This window comes from Phoenix dactylifera, chromosome 5 (assembly GCF_051530095.1).
Source record: "Phoenix dactylifera cultivar Ajwa chromosome 5, Ajwa_hap1_PhDact_Kaust_v1.1, whole genome shotgun sequence".
Classification (NCBI taxonomy): Eukaryota; Viridiplantae; Streptophyta; class Magnoliopsida; order Arecales; family Arecaceae; genus Phoenix; species Phoenix dactylifera.
The window spans coordinates 13,857,890-13,863,703 of NC_143194.1; the positions used below are offsets into that span (position 1 = coordinate 13,857,890).

Here is a 5,814-nt window from a genome sequence, read left to right on the forward strand (position 1 = left end):
CATTCACCATATAAATCATGGAAAGCATTTAATAATTCATCATAAGAAAATTTTTCTTGAAAATTATTTGATGTAAGAGTAGATTCAGTTTTTACCTTGTCTTCTTGTGCCATAAAGCACAAGTTAGTTACCTCTTGTAGTTCCTTGGAGCTAATATCATCATTGTTGCTCCTAACTTTTATTTTCTTGCTAGACTCTTTCTTGGTCAAGGCTTTCTTTCTTTTTATCTCTTTCTTCCTTTCTTCTTGCTTCCTCTTCTTCTTTGTCTTTAGGAAGCTGATTTGCCTCGGAGTCGACTCGGACCTTATTGGAGTCGACTCGGTGAACTTGAGAGTCGACTCTGAGCTACTTGGAGTCGACTCGACTGAGGGAGATTCATCACCCTTTTCTGCAGTCTCATTGTTAGTATATAATTGAAGCATATGAGAGCTAATCTGAGATTTATCATAAATATTTTCTAAAGTATCCCAGATCTCCTTAGCAGATAAGCATGCAGAAGTTTCATTAAACTTTGTTTCTTGAATAGCACAATATAATATGTTCATAGCATTAGCATTTAGTTGTGCTAAGTCCTTCTCATTAATATGAGAGAGTGTGTGAAGGTCATTTATTATGATTTTCCATAGATAATAGTTTTGTGATTGAATGAAAATGCGCATGCGTATTTTCCAATGTGGGTAGTTTATACCATTAAACAGTGGAGGTGTATCAATTGATTGTCCTTCTCCTAGAAAACTATCTATTTGAGTTGTCATGATCTTTGGCTCTAGTCGGTTAAGACTACAAATAATATTTGAGCACCTGCTCTGATACCACTTGTTGCCCAGTAGATACAACCCAAGAGGGGGGGTGAATTGGGTCTTTTAAAACTTTTAACCTACTTCTGAAAGTTTTTGATTAATTATGCTAAGTTGTATGGATGCACGGTGAAAGTCAAACTTAGCAACGGTTTGATGTATGCTTGCAACTAAAGGATGTGCGGATAACAGTAAAGCAAGCAATTTATCTAAGTGGGTAAGTGTGTTAGTTAGACAATGACAAGAGGCATTACAAACACAACAAACATATAGTGGTTCGGTGCACCACAGCACCTACATCCACTCCCCAAGACTTCTTGGGAATTTCACTATAATCCTACAGATTACAGTCGGTTGTTTTACAAGCTCACAACCCAACTTGTTGTTTTACGAGGTCACAACGAACTCGGTCGGTTTTCCCAGGCTCACCGACTAGAACCACTCCGATTATTTTTCTGGGATCACAATCAAACCCTTACACGTTGGTTTTACCCTCGGCTCACCAACAAACCTAAACTCCGTTGATTTTCCCTTTGGCTCACCAACAAACCTAAACCCCGTTGGTTTTCCCTTTGGCTCACCAACAAACCTTACACCGTTGGTTTTCCCTTTGGCTCACCAACAAACCTTTAACCCCTTGATTCAATCCCTTGATTGAATCAAGTTACAAGATATTAAAACAAAGAATAAAAACAAATCAAAGCTTCTTAAACAAGCAAATATAACAATATAGACAAATAGAGTAAAGAGAAGCCCTTAATCGCGTTTTGAAGATGAAGGAGCTCGGCTTCTTCTTTACTTGACCCTCTTCTGATTTTGCTTGAAGTAGAGGATCACCGAGGCAGCACACAGATGGAGAAGAAGCTTCGGGATACACTTGGATGCTCTTCTTCTCTCTATTTCACTTTTGATGGCCCTTTTGTGCTTATGGGAGATTTTCCTTGTAATCTCTTTGGAATCTCTTTCCTAAATGATCTCTCCCACTTCCATAAGTTCTCCCCTAACTCTCTTCTTGTTTTTATAGCTTTTGATAACGTGAAAACAAGAATATAGCCGTTAGAGACAAAAATAGAGCCGTTGGAACCAGTCTGCACCTCCTGACAATATGACCGTTGGGATCGGAGTCGACTCGCGCGATCAGGAGTCGACTCGCCTGTTGCAGGAGTCGGCTCGTGTTTTACCGGAGACGACTCGGCCACTGTTCCAAATTTGAATTAATGTGCTTGCCTCGACTGGGAGTCGACTCGACTTAACCCGGAGTCGACTCGCCAACTTCTGGAGCTGACTTGGCAATTCTGGAGTCGGCTCTTCCACTGAAGTCCGTGGATCCAATTTTGAATTTTGTCCACTCGAGTCGACTCGACTGTCCTGGGAGTCGACTCGAATCTCAGAGCCCGAACTCCCGATCCTCTGTCTTTTGGCTCGTCCAGTCTTGGAGTCGACTCGAACTTCCTCGGAGTCGACTCGGCTCTCAGTTTCCGAAACTCAGCCTTCTGTCATCTTGGTGTAGCGCTGCCTTGGAGTCGACTCGAGCTGTCTGGGAGTCGACTCGAATCTCAGAGTCCGAAAACAGCTCTCTGACTTTTTCTTTGTGTACCACTGAGAGTCGGCTCGCGCTTTCTTTGGAGTCGACCAGCCAACCATCGGAGTCGACTCGCGTTCCACAGGAGTCGACTCGAATCTCAGGGTCGAAAATCGCTCTCTGACTTTTGCCTTGTTTTCCTTAGGAATTAACTTGCCAGCTATTGGAGTCGACTCGAGTTCCTCAGGAGTCGACTCGCCTCTCAGGGTCCAAAATATCTTTTCTGTCTTTTTGTCTTGTTACTCCCTAGAGTCGACTCGTTCTACTCTGGAGCTGACTCGACAAGCATCGGAGTCGACTCGAATTCCTCAGGAGTCGACTCGAAGATTATTCTTTTGACTTTTCCTCTGAATTTGCTCCTCCAATTTGAATCCTTTGAACTTGAGACTTGGGCCAATAAATTGTAGCTTTCTTCCAACTTTTCTTGAGAGCTTTGGAGGCCTTCTTGTGTTCTTCCAACTTGCTATGTTCCTTGCAAAATGAATATCTTTCTCTTTGCAACATAAACATTAGTATCTATACTTCAAGGTTTTGTGATCATCAAAATCAATCTATGAATCAATCTTTGGGTCATCAAAGTTTCTCGCGGTTTCTGGAGTTTTATCCACCAAAGCTCCTCCACTAGCAGCATCAATCATGCTCGTTTCAGTGGGTAGAAGGCCCTCATAAAAATACTGGATAAGTAGCTGCTCACTAATTTGATGATGGGGGCAGCTTGCACATAATTTCTTGAAACGTTCCCAGTATTCGTGTAGGGACTCTCCGTTTTGCTGCCTTACACCACAAATTTCTTTTCGAATGTTGGCCGCCCTTGAAGCTGGGAAATATTTCTCTAAAAACAATCTCTTCATCTCGTTCCATATGGTAATACTTCCAGATGGTAGATAATAGAGCCAATCCTTAGCCGAATCCTTCAAAGAAAACGGAAAGGCTCTTAATTTAATTTGCTCTTCGGTCACCCCCGTGGGTTTCATACTCGTGCATACCACATGAAACTCCTTTAGATGCTTGTGAGGATCTTCACCTGCAAGACCATGGAAAGTGGGCAAGAGATGTATTAGTCCAGATTTTAATTCAAAAGTAGTAGCATCTAGAGTAGGGAATGTTATGCATAATGGTTGTTGATTCAAATCAGGGGCAGCAAGCTCTTTCAAAGTTCGATTTTCAGCCATGACTTCCTCTTCTTCTAAATCAGAATTGCTAGCAAATAGGGAATCAAGAGCTAGATCGTTCACTTCAGAATTTCTTCGAGCTTCCCTCCTTAACCTGCACAAAGTTCTCTCTATTTCTGGATCACACTGCAAATCACCTTGATTAGAAGAGCGAGTTACAGTCATAAACAATCAAGGAAACTCTAATAAACCATGAAAAACAAATCAGAAAAAAAAAAAAATAGAGTGATGAAAATAAATAAAAATTCTACGCTAAAACACTAAAATGCCTAAAAAAACCTAGAAAACGGTGGAATTTGGCCTCGAGAGGGTGGGGCTAGTAATCCAAAGGATTAACTAGTCTTGCTCAGAACGTCGTTTACCTTCAGAAAACTATAGTAACAAGGCCTAGTTCCACCAAAAATCAGAATTCTGCTGAAACTGTAACTATTGAAAACTAACGATTTTTTTTTTTTCAAAAATTTCAAGCACGAAATAAAGATCACAAGAAGCACAAAAATCAACTAGAATCACTCCCCGGCAACGGCGCCAAAATTTGGTGTGCTGTCGTAGGCAACCAAAAATAAAACCTATACTCCTAAAAATATATATATAGTAGTGCGAGTAAGGATCGTTCCCACGGAGAGTATCTAGCCTAGTTTTATGCAACTTGAACAAGGACGGAGGGGGGATTTTGAGTATAACGAAAATAATAAAACAACTAAAGAAGAATTCAGATTTAAGTATTGAAATCAATCAAAAGAACAAATCTTGGTCTAAGTCAACATCCACCATCGGAATTTTACAACTGATCATTGATGCAAAGATATCAATTTGCACTTTGAATGTCCACCGATAGAAATATTTTTCTATCTCTTCTTAGTTGTAGTTAATTAAAAACAAGCGATCTAATTAACCCTAACTACTAAACAACCCAAGACAAGCGCTAAAGGTTTAATCTAGTAGCAGCCTTAAGAATTAGAGAGATCGATGAAACTAAACAACACAAACACAAGCGGTTGCATTTGATTTAGCCGAGTATTCTTCCTAAGATCTGAAAATTTCTGACGCAGCAAATTATTAGATCTTAGTTGCTTCACAGATTAGAGGGATCAAACAATTACGGATTTGATATCTAACCTAGCAATAGATTGCAACGAATAATAAACTAGTAGGCCTCCTAGTAATTAAACGAAAACAATCATGAAAATATGCACAGAAGGACATTCGACATCAAAGCATGAATTGAACAATGAAAACAAATTCAGATCTCACAGTTTTATTGATTCCGAGGCTTCTGTTTCCTTAAACCAATAAAAGCTTTAGCCACGCAGAGCCATGGATGCAAACTTCCAAGGAGAAAAGAGAAAGAGGAGTCCTCCAAGAGAAAAGAGAAAGAGCCCCCTTTTCAGCCCCCTTTCTTTCACCTTTATCCCTTCCAAAAAAAATCTCCTAACAAATATTCAAATCTGACTAATTACGAAAAATAAAATAAAGTCCTAATATAACTGGAAAAGTGGTGTTTCCAGCTAGGATTTTCATGCATCAAATCTGGAAACTTCTGAAAATTGACCGAGTCAAATCCACGTATTGCAGGCTAAGGACGTGCAGCAACTTCGAGATCAATTTTGACCTTGATAAAGTCAGTATCTATCAAAACTCAAAACATGAAAGTTGTAGAGCGTTTTCTTGGCATTCTACATGAATCATCTCAATCAGAGCTCGGATGAGAAAGTTATGCTTAAATTACGAAGTAATGTCGAAACTGTCCAAAATCATCCAATTAGCTTCATTTTGTACTTAACGCTTCCATTTGCATCCTAAATCAAAATATAAGAATAATGAGTACATTTAGGCACAAAATAAGTATACAAGACTAAACATTAAGAAGGAAAAATATGACATTTTGCATTCTCATCATAGTGCAACCGAGTTTTGTTTCTTGCTAAACCAAGAGATTAAGTTTTCTCCTAAGAATTGACATGACCCGCTGGTGCTTTTTCTATCAAGTTCACAACCAGCGAAGTCTGAATCAGTATACCCTATTAAGTTTATGCTAGATTCTTTAGAGTACCATAAACCTAGGTTTTTTGTTCCTATTAGGTATTTAAAGATTCTCTTAACAGCAATTAAGTGTGATTCCTTAGGATTAGATTGATATCTAGCACACATGCATACACTAAACATGATATCAGGTCTACTTGCAGTGAGATATAATAAAGATCCTATCATACCTCTATACATCTTTTGATCTACTGATTTACCTGATTCATCTTTGTCTAGT

The 5,814-nt window shown here is 39.3% G+C and overlaps 1 long non-coding RNA gene across 1 annotated transcript; it reads right to left on the reverse strand.

The window, feature by feature from the left end:
* Window positions 1–228: 228 nt before the first annotated feature.
* LOC149753471 (uncharacterized) lies at window positions 229–3,815 on the reverse strand. The gene is made up of 2 exons (XR_016413161.1): window positions 3,615–3,815; window positions 229–3,403 (listed from the first exon to the last, which is right to left on the reverse strand). It is a non-coding gene; the product is annotated as an uncharacterized LOC149753471 (long non-coding RNA).
* Window positions 3,816–5,814: the final 1,999 nt, after the last annotated feature.